Source organism: Electrona antarctica (assembly GCF_951216825.1).
Source record: "Electrona antarctica genome assembly, chromosome: 18".
Taxonomy (NCBI): domain Eukaryota; kingdom Metazoa; phylum Chordata; class Actinopteri; order Myctophiformes; family Myctophidae; genus Electrona; species Electrona antarctica.
Window position 1 is genome coordinate 44061917 of NC_136799.1, and position 18326 is coordinate 44080242.

Genomic DNA, 18326 nt, shown 5'->3' on the forward strand with positions numbered 1-18326 from the left:
ATGAAAGGTTTCTGCCCGACAGCGACAATATATATATACTTCTATACAGTTGGGTGCCACCGATATTGTCCCTTATCATTTGACCCATTTAGGCCTGACCTCAAAATTTTAAAAAATCCTTCTAAATCCAACAGTTTTCTGAAATAAATGTGTTCACGATTTTTCAAAAATAGCAGATCTACAGTGGCGCGCTATGAGCTTGTAGATCTGCTATTTTTCAATAGCTAAATTATAACATAATGTTTAAAACACCAAAAGGGGTTCCCGCCCAAAATGGGTTAACTGTCCTTTTGCGCAGATCACGCAAACCTCAGCAAAAAGAAAAGGACAATATCGATGGCCTCCAACTGTAGGTATCCATAAAAAGACCATATTCATCCCAGAATGGTGGGCGATATTCAACCTTTCTAAATCTGTTGAAGGGTCTTTGTGTCTTTAGAAAACAAAAACAAACAAAGGTTCTGTTAGAAGAAAGAGGGTATATGGTTCATTACAGATAGGCATTTACGTTCCCGTACATTTTTCGGATTACGGGATAATTGCTTTCCGGGTCAATGCACACAGAAGGTCATTGGTCACAAAGGGCTGGTGAGAACGCTTAATGCATTTGCCTCGATGCAGCGTCTCATCGCTGGTTCCCCGTGTGCGAGGGTCTCCTCGCTGGTTCCCTGTGTGCGTGTGTGTGTGTGCGCGCGTTGAACTGTGTGCGTGTGTGTGTGCGCGTTGAACTGTGTGCGTGCCATGCACAGTTAAAAAAGAATGGCCGACGCTGTCAGATCCTGGCCTGAAAAAAAATACTTTTTTCCACAGAGGAAAACCAAATGGAAACTAAATTACTAAGACTAAATATATCGACAATTTCATCTACAAATAAAAACTAGACTAAAATGTTAGGAAGGGACAAGTGTACAAGAGATCCAGTATAAGTCATTTTACACTTGGTTGCATGCTGAAAATAGCCGATCTACAAGATCACAACGTGTCGCAGAGCTTGTAGATTGGCTATTTTCAGCAAGTGTAAAATCAGTCATTACGACGGCATCAAGGCCTGCCAAAATACATTTTAGTCGACTAAATCAACTGTAGATTTAGTCGACTAAAATCTTATGGTATTTAGTCGTCTAAAACTAGACTAACACTAAAACATGCTGGGTGACTAAAATGTGACTACAACTAAATGAAAACTATTCAAGAGACTGTGACTAAAACTAAAATGTGCTGTCAAAATCAACACTGCTATGCAGGATAAAATCACATTGCTTTTGAGTATCAGGATATGTTTTGAGGTACTTTACGGGAGTAGAGAGATAAATATTTAACTTTTTACTCCACTTAGAATGAAAAATCACACCCGTGTGCAATTTACAATTTACAATTTAGGCATTTAGCAGACGCTCTTAATCCAGAGCGATTTACATTAGGCAGGAACAAAAGTATGGGAATACATCACATATATAAAATGCATTTATCAAGAAACATGCGTAAGCTAAGAACGTAACTAGAACATATCTATATAATGACACTATACATATGCTATACATATGTACTATGATGTGCTATGACTATATACAATGCAATTATTGTGCTGTCTACATGACATGCTATAAGTCTGTTTCAAATGCTATCTAAGTCTAAAAAGTGCTATCTAAGGGGGTAGGATAAGTGCTATGGGCCATGATGGAGTCTGAAAAGGTGGGTCTTCAGACTTCAGACGTGTGAACTGAGTGGTGTAAGGTCTTATATAGCCTGATCAGCTGTGGTCTGACGTAATGTCTGACGTAATGAAATCACACCCGGGTGAACTGGGTGACCGTAGCAACCATGCTCATTTTTTACGAACAGACAGACAGACAGACAGGTAAACTAACAAAGCCAGTCGTAGGAGTGGTTTACACCACTCAAAAAGTCCTTATGCACACCTACGAGGGACAGTCTGGGGCGTCGGATAAATTAACCGAAGAGTAGGAACAAACATGGAATCCCGCCCACGGTCTTCCAGGGACGTGGGGAGAGTGTTGGAGAGGCAGGGGCTGAAATCCTGTAAGAGAGGGAACTTTTGGACAAAAATAGCGAAAATAGCAGATCTACAAGCTCACAACGCGTCGCAGCTTGTAGATCAGCTATTTTCGGGGCGCAACCCAGCACTCTTTGTGTACTGGAGATGTATGGTGTAACGAAATGGATTTCTAAACAAATTTGTTCAACGCCAAAATACTGTGTTCAAGTTCAGGAGACTTCGGAAAAAAAGCTATTCTCCTGAATGCTGCCTTCCGGCATGCCATGGAAAGGAGGGCATTTGCGTTTCTTTCACCATGTAGTAAATGCTGTATTTGTGGTCTGGAGATTAGGGCAGTTGTTTTACAGACGGGTAAAAGAGCAGGGGGCTGAAGCCCCCTTTGATGTACAGTATATGTGTGCACATCCCTGCTGTCTTCACTTACAGAAATGAATATAAGCAGCAACGTTTTGGGCGGTCGGACCATCATCGGGTCACTTTTTACTTCACTACAATTATTTGAAAACATTAGAACACTTAAGGTGGTTGCACACTGGACGCGTTTTTGGGAAAACCGACGGAAAAACACAGCTAACAATCGGAAAACGCAAAAAAACATACATAAACATACATTAACCACTTCAACCCTATTTAAACTTTATTTTCAGATTTTCATAGATTCAAAAATAAATAAAAAGTGTGAAATGGGACATTCTGCGTAATGAGTATATGGCTACTTTTACTTTTGGTGCTTTCAGTATTATTTTGATGCCAATAGGCCTACTTTTGTGCTTTTACTGAGGTACATTTTGTATACTGGCCTTTTACTTGTAACAGATTATTTCTACATGATGGTATTGCTACATTTATTACTTTTTCCACCACTGATATTTATGCAGTGCTACCGGTTAAAGAAAGACAAAATGAAAGTGTTTTGGGGAATAATGGTCAATGAAATATCATTTAATCCATTTAGACCTGAGGCCGATTCAATAAAAAAAAGTATTCTAAATCCTGACAGTTTTCTGAAACACCTGTGTTTCTATGTCAGTGGTGCTCAACCTTTTTCATGTCAAGGACCCCCAGAATTATCTGAATTTGTCTGCCGACCCCCATCTGAAAATATGTTGTTCCAGGGATCCCCCCCCAGGAGCAAAGATCTGAGTTAAAAACGTTCTCTCTGAAAGAATATACATTCAAAGATGTGCGCCACATTTTCACGATTTTTCAAAAAAATAGCAGATCTACAAGCTCGTAGTGTGGCACTCGGTGCCGCGTTACGAGCTTGTAGATCTGCTATTTTTCAACAGCTAAAGTATAACACAATGCTTAAAACACCATGCAAAAGGGGTTCAGATCGCGTCCAGAATGGGTTTTAAAGCTATAGTTCCCGACATCTCACACAACAAGAACACACGTCCCTTCTATAATAAGAGTGTGTTGAGACATCATGCGTTTCCACTTTATTGAATTTACCCAGAAAAAGGCTAACCGAGGAAGCTTTGCCCTTTTCTGCAAAGCGCTCTGCTTCGCACCGACCGGCACAGCCGTGGACATTTACCCATTTAAGACTGAGGCCAGATTCTACAAAATGTCTTCTATAAATCCTGACAGTTTTCTAAAAACATAATAAAAAAAAAACATGTTTCTATATCAGTGGTGCTCAAACCTTTCCATTTTTCTACTTCAAAAGAAAAATCTCAGAGGAAAATATTGTACTTTTACTCTGCTAAATTTAAACTTAAATTTGAAAACGGTGGACTTTGATTGTTATTACAGAACATATACATTAACCACTTCAGCCCCATTTAAATACAAGCTCACAACGTGTTTCTGCGATGCGACGTGTTGTTCAAAAGACATTGTAATTTGTAACACATTGTAGACGGAGTGATAACTTGTGAAACGGGACATGCTGTACAATGAATATTTTTACTTTTGGTGCTTTAACAATTCTGCTACAGAACCCGCTTTCCACACTATTGAATCCATGTCTCTGCCCTGCGTAATACGCTAAACCTGCTATTTGTTTTATGTGTTTAATTCGCCGTTTTTTAATAAAAACGAAATAGCGGATTTGTCGCGGGACCTGGTGACGAAACCGGAAATCGACCCGTGCTCGTGTCGTTCCACATGGAATAATCTTCGGTTCGACAACAAGCCATGGAACTATTTTCAGGGATCAAAGGCAAATACTTTGGCGTATGCTCCAAAGGTAATTAAACAATGCCGGCAGCCTCGGCATATTGGATATATTAATTTAAAGCCGTCAACGTGTTAATTATATTTTGACACCAATGTGTCAAGTAAATCTTAATTACTAGACTTTTACTGTGTAAAAAAAGAATAGTATTTTTTTTCCAACAGTGACTCAAACCGGTAGATTCTATGCTCTGCAACATGCAAAATAGGCTTATATATGTATATGTATATATATATATATATATATATATATATATATATATATATATATATATATATATATATATATATATATATGTATGCAGTCATCATAACACAGTCATACCACTTTCATGGTGATACATCTGTCATGCAGTATTCTCTTTTGAAGACACATTTTGCTGATGAATTATGATAAGATAACTGATAAGTCAAGATAGTGTGTATGGCAAAACCTTATTGATTTCCATCCCTGGGGGGGGGGGGGGGGGGGGGTTGTTGCAGCACTCAGCTACAGCATTATACACGTAATACACCAAGCAACTCAACTGATTTTGCATCTTCAATATATCCTGAATAACAGAAAGAAAGTTGCCTGGAATTGTCTGAGGAGAAAGTGTTGAAAATGGCCTGTACAGTATGGCTTGGAATGGATTCAGCATCATGACAACAACCTAAATATTGCCTTATAATAGGATGTCAATGGTGGCCACACTGTACAGGCTATTTTCAACACTTTCCCCTCAGACAATTCCAGGCAACTTTTTTTCTGTTATTCAGGATATATTGAAGATGCAAAATCAGCTGAGTTCGGTTTTTTTGCAATTAGTTAGAGGTTGATCCTGTATTTTCCATAGATTTCCTGTACTAAAGGGATAATTCGCACTGCATGTGATAATTCCGGGGCTGGGCGTGTGGCATGGCACCTGTCAGCAGGGAATGTTGGGCGAGAGGAGTATAGGACGAAGGCCCTATTATATAGGGATAATAGGGCAAGGGCATGTGTTAGAATCGATACGAGCCCAACATATCAAGCAAGCTGTTTGACGTGCTTGACCCCAGCATGCACCTCACCCACTTACTCTCCCCTATACTGCAGTAAACAGAGCAGCAGCAGCAGCAGCAGAGTCGAGGCAAAGTGTGCAATCCACTGAAACGTGCGTCGCCAGAGGTTCCCCCGAGATGCACTCAGCAGAGAAAGGCTTTCTCGTCGTGTGTGCAAATCACTGATGGAACCAGACCGCCAGCACCTGGGTTGTGCAGGGGCGGCATTAAAGGAGAATTTCGGACTAGAAGGCTTTCTAGTTTATTTGTAGTTGTATAATAGTGTTATACAACATAAATTAGTCTATAGTAGCCAGAATGTGAACCCGGACATGTTGAGTACACCAACGTTTTATGTTAGAAATGTTGAGTATGGGTCCCCGGCTTGTAGAAATTGCCGGATGCTAACTTGCATACTGTATGTTGAGCAATTTTCATAATTGGCATAATATCTGACCATACCATTAACAACCTATAAGGGAAAACAAATCTAAATTTCATCATGCTTTATGTAGCATGTGACATGTCAAACTAGGGGGTTTTCATGATGCTGAATCCATTCCAAGCATTAGTTTTGCACAAAATACACTCCTTAGGCTAAAACGGCCATAGCCGTAATCACAAATGTGATGATGTCAGCATCACATTTAGTAGCATTGGCCGTTTATAGCCCAAGGAGTGTTTTTCTTGCAAAACTAATGCTTGGAATGGATTCAGCATCATGAAAACCATGTTTGTTGACATGTCACAATTGTCACATGCTACATAAAGCATGATGAAATTTGGAATGTTTTGCCTTCTATAGGCTGTTAATGGTATGGTCACATATTATGGCAATTATGAAAATTGCTCAACATATGCAAGTTAGCATCCGGCAGTTTCTACAAGCTACGGACCCATACTCAACATTTCTAACATACAACTTTGTGGGCTGGCAACTAGCCAGACCGCCAGCATCTGGGTTGTGCAGGGACAGCATTAAAGGAGAATTTCGGACTAGAAGGCTTTCCAGTTTATTATAGTTGTTATAGTTGTATAATAGCGTTATACAACGTGCCAAGCACGTGCCTAGTTTGACATGTCAAACTAGGGGGTTTTCATGATGCTGAATCCATTCCAAGCATTAGTTTTGCTTTTTTTTGCAAAACTAATGCTTGGAATGGATTCAGCATCATGAAAACCCCCTAGTTTGACATGTCACATGCTACATAAAGCATGACGAAATTCGGAATGTTTTGCCTTCTATAGGTTGTTAATGGTATGGTCACATATGCCAATTATGAAAATTGCTCAACATATGCAAGTTATATTAGCATCCGGCAGTTTCTACAAGCTATGGACCCATACTCAACATTTCTAACATAAAACTTTGTGGTGTAGGCCTACTCAACATGTCCGGGTTCACAATGGGGCTATTGAAAAATAGCAGATCTACAAGCTCATAGCGCGCCACCGAGTGGCGCGCTACGAGCTTGTAGGGCTGCTATCGTGAAAATATTTATTTCAGAAAACTGGAGGATTTAGAAGGATTTTTTAAAATGTTGAGGTCAGGCCTAAATGGGTCAAATGATAAGGGACAATATCGGTGGCACCCAACTGTATATGGGCTGGCAACTAGACTAAATAGCGTTAACGTGCCACAGTATACGACGTGCTGTGAGTTTGTAGATCTGCTATAGTCTTCGGTACGGTATACGTGACACCACACGTGCAACAACACCACATCACAACACCACGGGGCGACTGTGGCTCAGGAGGTAGAGCAGGTCGTCCAATGATCCATGGGTCGGCGGTTCGAATCCCGGCTCCTCCTCTTGTCTACATGTCGAAGTGTCCTTGGGCAAGACACTGAACCCCAAATTGCTCCCGATGTGCTGGTTGGTACCTTGCATGGCTTCCGCCGCAATCGGTGTATGAATGTGTGTGTGAATGGGTGAATGTAATGCACAATCTATGTAAAGCGCCTTGGATAAAGGCACTATATAAAAATGCACCATTTACCATTTATCAAGCCCTTTATAGCATCGTTGGTTATTGTGCTCTGACTGCAGCAGTCCAACGTATTACATGAAACGACAAACTATTTGTGGCATTTAAAGTACACAAAATCATCGCAAGGCACAATTAATTGAAACGTGCGCCGCAGTGTTGATTTCGTCGACTAAAACTAAGACGAAAAATGTCCGTCGACTACCTTTTTTCACTGACGAAAACTAAATGGAAACTTAAATGAAAACTAAGCTGTGACGACTAAACTATGAGACTAAATATACTGTCCATTTCGACAACAAATAAAAACTAGACTAAAATGTTAGGAAGGGACTATAGTGGACAAGAGATCCAGTATAAGTCATTTTACAATTAGTTGCATGCTGAAAATAGCCGATCTACAAGCAGCGTGACATGTTGTGAGCTTGTAGATCAGCTATTTTCAGCAAGTGAAAAAAACAGTCATTAAGACGGCATCAAGACCCGACAAAATACATTTGGTTCGACTATATCAACTGTAGATTTAGTCGACTAAAATCTTATGATATTTAGTCGTCAAAAACTAGACTAAACACTAAAACATTGCAGGTGACTAAAATGTGACTAAAACTAAATGGAAACTATTCAAGAGACTGTGACTAAAACTAAAATGTGACGTCAAAATCAACACTGCTATGCAGTGATATTAGTCTGGCCATGCCAGGCTAAAATCACATTGCTTTTGAGTCAAGTATCAGGATATGTTTTGAGGTATACTTTACGGGAGTAGAGAGATAAATATTTAACTTTTTACTTAGAATGAAAAAGTATGTCAGAGACGTCCACGTCGTTTTAGGCATCAATGTTGAATTCTGAACAACTGAGCAGAATTCACGGATGATAGTTTTGAAACATTATATGGGCCTAATTATATGGTCTATTAACTATGGCTATATTGTGCCATTGCAGTCAGATGTATAATCATAATTGGCGTGATTCCAACCTGCACTCTATGATGCAGTATATACAGGATTCAGAACTGAACCATTTTCTTTTTGTCTATAGAGGTTTCTTCGCACTTTTTTTTTACATCACGGTGGGTGGTTTTTAAATGAGTCCCGGTCCCCAGGAACAGTTGGCTTACATTTCTCGTGGTCATTACTGTGGTCAGCTTGCATTCAATTGCATTACAGGGCCAGCGAGAGCCCGCTCTCCCTCTGCACACATCACACACACGCGCACACACGCGCGCACATCCACTCTTACCCACAAAAGAAGTATTGATCTCCGGAACTGCACTGGATTATGAAAAATGGCTACCAACCTTAATGACATTTCACCTGAGACAGCCTGAGCCCGATGACTGCTTCCTCTCCCCACTCCTCTGCGAGAAAGGGAGGCGGAAAAACCCCAACACGCGGAACACTCGTGGATTTGAACCCCGTGCTCTCCTGCACGGGAAATGATCTGCCGGTCGGACGCGTGTAAGTAAATCAGCAGTTATTGTGGTGCATGCCTGAGTCTTTGTGCATTGATTATGTGTTACAAGTGTGTCACACAGGAATGACTAATGGTTTCTGTGATGAACGGATTTCAGAAGAGCTAACCGTGTGGCGAAGTTACATTATGCTGTCATAGGACTTTGCGCGATGGTCGTCACGTCGGTTAATGATGCTGGCCAATCAGAGCAAGCCACTGTACAGCCTGTCGAAGCATGGATTTGCTTTGTCCTGCATGTCATTTGGGTTTGAAAAGGTAAATGGGAAAAATAATTAAACCAGTGGTCCTCAAACAATGTCAAGGACCTGTAAATCAATGTGAATTCCTTTGAAAACATTGTGTGCAAGGGACCCGCATAAGAGAACATGTGTGTTGCTAAAATGTTTCTAAATTATTCCAAATTGTTCACAATTATTTAAGATCTTTATAATATTTTCTAAAAAAAACGTATTAAATAGGCTCAAAGTGCTTACTCTGAGAACCGTGAACTGAATTAAACATGAGCTCATGCCGACAGACGGAGCACCGCGCCGACCAAACGCCCATCTTTTCCCGTTGGCAGTAAAAAGTTGGTGGTCTGGCTCGCCTGCTTTTTCACTTCCTCCGACCTTGACAGAGCTCTCTGCCCAGCTCTCTGCCCAGCTCTCTGGCTCCACAGACAAATACTGACTACAACTTTGCAACTTGTCCAAACTTGTCTGTCCACAACAATGCGGGTAGCCTCCTATTACTAACCAATCAATATCACCATATTGGGAGGACGATGCGATAAGGAAAGAAAGGAAGGAAATATCGAGGGGCACAATGTCACAGTCTGTAGTGCTGTCGCCTCACAGCTAGAAGGTCCTGGGTTTGATTCCCGCTGGTGGGCGCTGGGGCCGTGTTCTCTCCTCCCATCAGTGCCCATACCCGAGGCAGGGGTTGGCGAAAGGGCCCTTCTGTGTGGAGTTTGCATGTTCTCCCCGTGTCCCCAAGGGTCCAAAATACATGCAGTAATCCTGGTCTCTAAAATACCTCCCCCTGGCCAGCCGGGGCGCCTGATGGAGGGGAGAGGAACTGGTCGGAATAACGTGTTCCTTCCACGCGCTACCTCCGGCTGTCCGGGAAAACTCCCCCCTGTCAGGTGGACTCTTCATGCAAGGAAGCATGAGGTCAGTCCACATGGTACTTGAGACACAAGTAGCATGTGCTTAAATTCATATTTAAAAAATGTTTCAGATGTCAAACGTTTCTGAGATGATGGAATGGTGATGATGATGATGGTCATGGAAGGCGGAGCAGCTCGTGGACGAGGTATACTCGGTGTTGACGAAGACGTCCTTAACACAATCAGTGCCGGAAGTCCTTCAAAATAGGAGCTCTGGGGTGCGGGAACAACATGGCCGCTTTTACTCGGAAAGCCATGACCCGGAAACAATCTACTAAAAAAAGTTCACTTTACATAGCTTATATTGCGATCGTTTTAGTTTATACGATATAAGATCCAAAAAGCGTTCATATTTTGCGGGAGAGACGGATGAGGAGCAGAAATGAAGCGCCAGTATATCGATCCGTTCAACACCACGGAAAGCGCAAACGGCTAACTCAATGATAAGCTAACATGGGGACAGAGCGGAGCATACGGTAGCCGAGAGGCGTACTGACAAATTACAAAAAAGGGAAAAATTCAGAATATTCTTATCTCGCCCCGTATCATTGAGGATGCGCTAGGACGTCCTCACACGTCTTTAGGACGCGTCGATTGGGACCCCTAGGACGTGCTGACACGTCGGATGGACGGAAACGGTTAAAGACGTGGTCCGTGAATAATACGTTCCTCCAACCAAATGGACCCGTAAGGGTCAGCTCTCAAGGTTCAAGGTTTCTTTATTTTGTCTCCCAAGGGAGAAATTTGTCTTGGACCCCAAGGACCCGCCCTGCAGCATACAGATACAGATACAATACAATACAAAACAATACACAATACAAGACAACAAAGGCACACCGTGACCCGTACAACATTAAAAAACCACACACCAACACACCAAGAGTTAAAGATCTACAAGGGTCCATTTGGTTACCATAATTTAGCTGTATGTGGGGACAACCTGGAACCCCCCTCTCAAGGACCACTGGTGGTCCCCGGACCACTGGTTGAAAACCACTGACCTAAAAACATGAACCTTTATAGGTTGAATAAAAACAACCAAAGTTTGTCCTTTATACCGTGTGTGTGTGTGTGTGTGTGTGTGTGTGTGTGTGTGTGTGTGTGTGTGTGTGTGTGTGTGTGTGTGTGTGTGTGTGCATGTGTGTCCACTGCAGACAGGGAGAGGTTAGTGATAGCATGCAGCCCTCGACTCGTGTCCTATTATCCTTAACATATTGGACCTGCGGGCCACATTACTCACACCGGATGGCAGCCCGCCCAGTGTCCTCATAGCCCCCCCCCCCCCCCCCCCCCCCACCCTTTTCATCATCGCTGGCAATATTGCTCTCCCGCGCTGCATGATGACAAACTGAAGCCGAAGACTTCGTAGGGGATTTTAAAAAAAATATTATGTCGGCTGGATTAGCCTGCCCGATTATTAACGTCGTCAGTATGCCGATCAGGGTTAAACAGCGCCCTGAAGAGTGCCTTTCCTACTTAGCAAGGTCAGTGCATACAACACCATGTTTTATTTATCTCTTTAAAAGGACAACTTTTTTTTTTTTTTAACCAAGGTTCATGTCTTTAGGTTGTTATTAGAGGAAGTCAAAGTTGAGTGTTAAACTTTTTTCATTTGCTGCTTTCTTTCGTTTTAGGGATTTTAGCTGTTTTTGACAGGGGGGCGGGGGTCCGTTTGACACATTCAGTAGATCTCGTGATCTTTTGTGCTTAAACATGTAGCTAGGTGTAATGTTAGAGTCCACAGAAGTGAACCTTTCAAGCCTGTTTTCTCAACTCGCTGTTTTCTGCAAGACATTACTCTATAAGCCATATCTCTAAAACTGGTGGGTCAAACTGAACAACCAATGATGTCAATCTGAAGCTATGATTCCCTGCTTTCATATGACATGAAAAAAACAAAAATTAAAAAAGAAATAATAATAATAATCCAATGGCAGTCCCTCAGTCAAATTTGGCCACATATGTGGTTTCACATGCAGAAGAATTCAGGTAGCCTATTACAATTGCATTAACCATAGGCCTATATACTTTGCATGCAGCCGAATAGTGACGAATAATTGTGAGCTTGTGATATTGTGAAAATTGCTTTAAAATTCCTGAAATTGTGATCTTGTAGGTCATTCATTTAAAAAAAAATAGGTTTGGCTATGACGTGTCCAAACCATAGGGCCATGGGTTGAATATGTGGTTAACCTATTTTGGGCGGGAACCCCTTTTGGTGTTAGCATTATGTTATGCTTTAGCTATTGAAAAATAGCAGATCTACAAGCTCATAGCGCGCCACCGAGTGGCGCGCTATGAGCTTGTAGATCTGCTATTTTTGAAAAATCGAATAACGACTGACATAGAAACATAGCTTTTTCAGAAAACTGCCAGGATTTAGAAGAAATCTTTAGGTCAAAATGGGTTAACCTGTTCAATGGACCCGTGGCGCGCATGGCCGACACCTGTGATGTAGATACAGATACATGTGTATAGGCTACACTCCGTGATGGATATAGCGGAGGCCACGTGCTCCTCCAGGAGACCCGCTCAGCCACCGGCGCCGCCGGGGATGAAGTGCTGTGTGTGCAGCGCAGGCATCGATTCCCCATCCCACCGAGCATTCCCCAAGTGCACATACACTCCCACCTCTATATGGACAGATGAGCTTGATGGATAACCCGGCAGAATTGCATATTTCACCAGATTCATTAGATTTGTGTGCGTGTGCGAGCGTATGTGTGTGTGTGTGTGCGTGTGTGAAATGGCCCGCCCTGATGTGTAGCGGGCCTGGTCGGGGGCCACGCTGATGTTAATCTGTTCAGACCCTCCCCTCCGTTTCAGCTTTAAACCATTTTGGCCGTTTTGACGTCAAAATAAAAAAAACGTTCGCTCTGAACGAATATATATTCAAAGATTTGTGCCGCATTTTCACGATTTTTCAAAAATAGCAGACCTACAAGCTCGTAGCGCGCCACTCGGTGGCGCGCTATGCGCTTGTAGATCTGCTATTTTTCAATAGCTAAAGTATAGCATAATGCTTAGTTAAAACACCAAAAGGGGTCCCCGCCCAGAAGGGGTTAATAGCTCACTGACACTCCTTTATTGCTTAACGACCACATATGAAACCCTGGGAGAGACGGTCACGACGTGGCCTGCATCGACGCGGAGGAGAGAGAGAGAGAGAGAGAGAGAGAGAGAGAGAGAGAGAGAGAGAGAGAGAGAGAGAGAGAGAGAGAGAGAGGGAGGCCTATTGCCTCCCCGCAGCCATCAATAAAGCCTATATATGACTGCTCGCTAACCACCAGGGTTTCAAGAGAGGCTACATTCTGTAATAGGCTATAAGGTAAACCTGAATATGTGCACAATACAGCAGTGTTGTTTTTGGCAGCACATTTTTATTTTAGTTTTAGTCTATAGTCTCTTGAATATTTTTCATTTAGTTTTAGTCAACCTGGAATGTTTTAGTGTTTAGTCTAGTTTTAGTCGACTAAATATCATAAGATTTTAGTCGACTAAATCTACAGTTGATTTAGTCGAACCAAATGTATTTTGTCGGGTCTTGGTGCCGTCGTACACCAATTTTTTTCACTTGCTGAAAATAGCCGATCTACAAGCTCACAACACGTCGCAGCGCGACGCGTTGTGAGCTTGTAGATCGGCTATTTTATATATATAATATCTGGGATTTATATAGCGCTTTTCATGACACTCAAAGGCGCTTTACATGTGTTGGGGCCAGGGGGGGGGAAAGAAAAAGGACATCTTTATTAGAAAAAAAACAATTAAAAGAATAAAACCAATAAAACAGTGCATATAACAAGTTTTAAACACATCAGCTTGGAAATGCGATTGTGAACAGGTGGGTTTTCAGTGCAGATTTGAAGGTGGGAAGTGAGGGGGCATCTCGGATGTGTTTGGGGAGAGCGTTCCAGAGGGTAGGGGCGGCCACAGAGAAGGCCCTGTCGCCCCAGGTTTTCCGTTTGATCCTTTTAGGGACCTCAAGGAGGCCGGCGTCGCATGAGCTGGCGTCGCTCATGCAACTAATTGTAAAATGACTTCTACTGGATCTCTTGTCCACTATAGTCCCTTCCTAACATTTTAGTCTAGTTTTTATTTGTTGACGAAATTGACAGTATATATTTAGTCTATTTAGTCTAGTTTATCATATAATCATACCTTAGTTTTCGTCAGTGAAAATAGGTAGTCGACGAAAGATTTTCGTCTTAGTTTTTGTCGACGAAATCAACACTGACGTACAGTAGTACTACACGCAAACTGCAAAGTAACACGTGTTTTCAGCGAAATGTGAATAAAATGCCTGAATAACAGTTTACTCGAAATAGCCTAGGCTATATAGAGTCAAAACGTTCAGACATTATAGGCGGCCGACACTGAATCTATATCTAATCGCTCACAAAAATACAATAAAAGAAAATTAGAATCAGTGTCTTCCCATTTTCATCCTTTGACTCCTCGGTTTGTCAGTTTCAAATGCAGGCTATACAGCGGTTGTAAAAGTATGATTTCTCTGTTTATACTGGCAGTAATGTTGTAAAATGAATTTCCGCCGTCCTAAGAGGTATGAAAAGCAAGTGGCGTGGGGGTTGAAAGGGATTATTTCACTCTCGAACATGTTCATTTTATCGTCTACTCAGGCTTACGTGAACACCCCAGACATGCAGTTATTCAGTTGCTTCATTTAGTATTTAATATATTTGAAGGGGGCCTCTTCCTATAACCAATTGTAACTCCGAACTCCATTTTAACCATGGTAGATTAATCGAAAACACCCAACCTTTGTTCAGGTGACTGATATTGTCCTTCTAATGCATGATTGATTGATTGATTGATTGATTGTTTATTTATTTCCGTGTCCTGCACACAATGTGCCCAACCCTCATGGGTTTATAAGACACCATTTCACAATTGCATTTACAGCATGTTTACATTACATAATTCACACATTTACAGCATGTTTACATTACATAATTCACACATGTACAGCATGTTTACATTATATAATTGAGGGGGCCATGCTTTTTCAATTACTTTTTATTTATTTATTGTATTATTATTTTAAATTGTATTTATTGTTTTACATTTCCCCCCCCAAAAAACATATTGAAACTTATTGAAAAAAGTAATTGAGAAAGCACGGCCCCCTCACGTGTTAGAAGGTGTCGTATATTAGAAATGGCATATAGACACCATTCTAGCTATACTAACTAACAAACCAGAGAAGAATGGAGTTCACTAGAACTATACCAGGCAGAGTAGTGAAAAACCATGTCCAAGGTTCGAGGTTCAAGGTTCGAGGTTCAAGGTTCAAGGTTCAAGGTTTCTTTATTTTGTCTCCCAAGGGAGAAATTTGTCTTGGACCCCAAGGACCCGCCCTGCAGCATACAGATACAATACAATACAATACAATACAATACAATACAATACAATACAATACAATACAATACAATACAATACAATACAATACAATACAATACAATACAATACAATACAATACAATACAACTAAGACAACAAAGGCACACAGTGACCCGTACAACATTAAAACAACACACACCAACATACGTGTCATCAAAGCATCAGATGAAAAAGGCAGAGAGAGGTTTCCTTGTGTGTTGAATTGACCATTTATTGACACAAAACGACAGAGAGCTTCGCCATGGGAGGCATACTATAACCTGACGTAGCATTAGTTCGACATGCGTCCGCACCTCGGACTAGCGCCTGCTCCCGTGCTTGTGGACTGCGTCTCTTGGTCTGGTGTTGCTCTGTGAACCTATAATTTCTTCGGTACAAAAATGTATTATCCAATGAGAATCGGTTTGAGGGGGTGGGTCAACGAACAACCAATCAGCGCCGAGTCCTGTTTTCAGCGTCATCACGCAGCGCAACACACAGAGGAAGGAGGGAAAAACAACACCAATGGCTACTGGTTGAGGGAAATTCTAATCCCCTCCCCCTTGAAATCGCTCAGACAGGAGACGATGTCAGACTGAAGCTTCAAGAAAGCTACAGTCTGATAATCAGGCTAGTGCTGCACCCCTTGTATAGGAACAGGAAGTGTGGCACATGAATATCATTTAATATCTAAATACTGAGTCAAGCAACTTCACAACTGCCTGGAGTGTTCACACAAGCCTGAGTAGACGTTAGAATTAACCCAAACATGTTTGAAAGTGGAAAATCCCTTCAAACGAATAGCAGTAGCTGACATTGTGCAACGACAAATGGAGCCGAACAATCTCAAGTTATTAACCTTCCTCCCAGACCCTTATTTTAATCTCAACCACGTTTAACCCATTGGAACCCGGACAGCATTTGTGTCATTTTAGATTTTAGTATAGCAACATAGGGTTTTGTTTTTCTTTTTTCCAGAAAACTCTCTTATAGTCCGGCAGCCGACAGGCTTCTTTTGTTTAAAGTGGGGAATTTGGCCTTTTTTATTGACCTAAAATATTGTCTATATACATACATTCATGAATCCACTTGCTGACCGGCTGTCAGTATTTTTTTTATAGGGGTTTCTTGTGACCCTACCATTAACATCCTATGGCAGGCAAAAATGTAGAAGATGTCAAACTTTCCTTATGCTTTAAGTAGCATGTAACATATCAAACTAGGGGGTTTTCATGATTCTGAATCCATTCCAAGCATTCGTTTTGCACAAAAAACACTCCTAAAAACGGCCATAGACATCATGACAAATGTGATGAGGTCAGCACATTTTGGGCAAGTGGCATGTGGCAAATTTCTCACCTGGTTCTGAAAACTATAGCAGATAGGTCACTTCATGCCACACTGCAAGCTTGTAGTTGTACATCACAGGTGTTTCTTATTACAAAACATTTTCAATTTCAGATGGGGGTCTGTGGGGCGAGGGGTCCTTGGCATGGACAAGTTTGAGAACTAGAAGAAGATTTAAAAGGCATTTGTTCTGTGCACTTTGAATTGCCTCGTGTATGAAAGGTGCTATATAAATACAATTGCCTTGCCTTGTAGAATGGGCCCCAGGTCTTAATGGGTTAAACACATGCCTGAAATGAACCATGTGACCAACTCCATCTAAAAGCAATCAATTAAACCACACCAAAACCACGGCGAACCATGCAAAACATCGCTTCATCTAAATCCCTAAACCGATTCCTAAAGAAAAACACAACGGTCGCATCATGGTTATTGTCCCTGCAAAAAAAAAAGAAGAAAAAAAAAGATCCATTCTCTCTCCATCGGGAACCCCTTTTGGTGTTTAAAGCATTATGTTATACTTTAGCTATTGAAAAATAGCAGTTCTACAAGCTCGTAGCGTGGCACCGAGTGCCGCGCTATGAGCTTGTAGGTCTGCTATTTTTGAAAAATTGTGAAAATGTGGCGAAAACGTTTTCAACTCAAATCTTTGCTTCTAGGGGGGGGGGTCCCTCGAACAACATATTTTCAGATGGGGGTCGGTGGCCAATTGCATATATAATCGTGGCGGTCCTTGACATGAAAATGTTTGAGAACGACCCGACATAGAAAGATGGGATTTCGAAGAAAAGTGTCAGGATTTATAGATTTATAGAAGATTCATTCCCGGGTCTAAATGGGTTAATCCCAATGATGCTTCTGTTATATAACCCTATGGTGTACACACGGGGAAAGAGCGCATGTTCTTCTCATTCATTCATTCCGAGTGCAGGCTGCTGTGTGTGTACACACAGGGAAAGAGCGCATGTTCTTCTCATTCATTCATTTCGAGTGCAGGCTGCTGTGTGTGTACACACGGGGAAAGAGCGCATGTTCTTCTCATTCATTCATTCCGAGTGCAGGCTGCTGTGTGTGTACACACAGGGAAAGAGCGCATGTTCTTCTCATTCATTCATTTCGAGTGCAGGCTGCTGTGTGTGTACACACAGGGAAAGAGCGCATGTTCTTCTCATTCATTCATTCCGAGTGCAGGCTGCTGTGTGTGTACACACAGGGAAAGAGCGCATGTTCTTCTCATTCATTCATCCCGAGTGCAGGCTGCTGTGTGTGTACACACAGGGAAAGAGCGCATGTTCTTCTCATTCATTCATCCCGAGTGCAGGCTGCTGTGTGTGTACACACAGGGAAAGAGCGCATGTTCTTCTCATTCATTCATCCCGAGTGCAGGCTGCTGTGTGTGTACACACAGGGAAAGAGCGCATGTTCTTCTCATTCCTTCATTCATTCATTCCGAGTGCAGGCTGCTGTGTGTGTACACACAGCCAGCTCAAGAGTTCCTGGGGGAGAAAATGCCATTATTTGAAGCTCTTTCAGGAGAGAGAGTAAATACAAGGAATCTCTTTACAAGCGTGTCGGCTTCATCCGTTGCAATGCGCTCATAGCCTCGGTTAACAGTGGGCCGGGATGCTGCGAAGCGACTGGCGCGTCTGTCCCCGAGACACAGGGAGACAAAGACAGTTGACGGCAAATAGGCATGGGGGGAGGGAAGATTACTCAAATGTTTCACTTATAAGGAAAAAGTGTG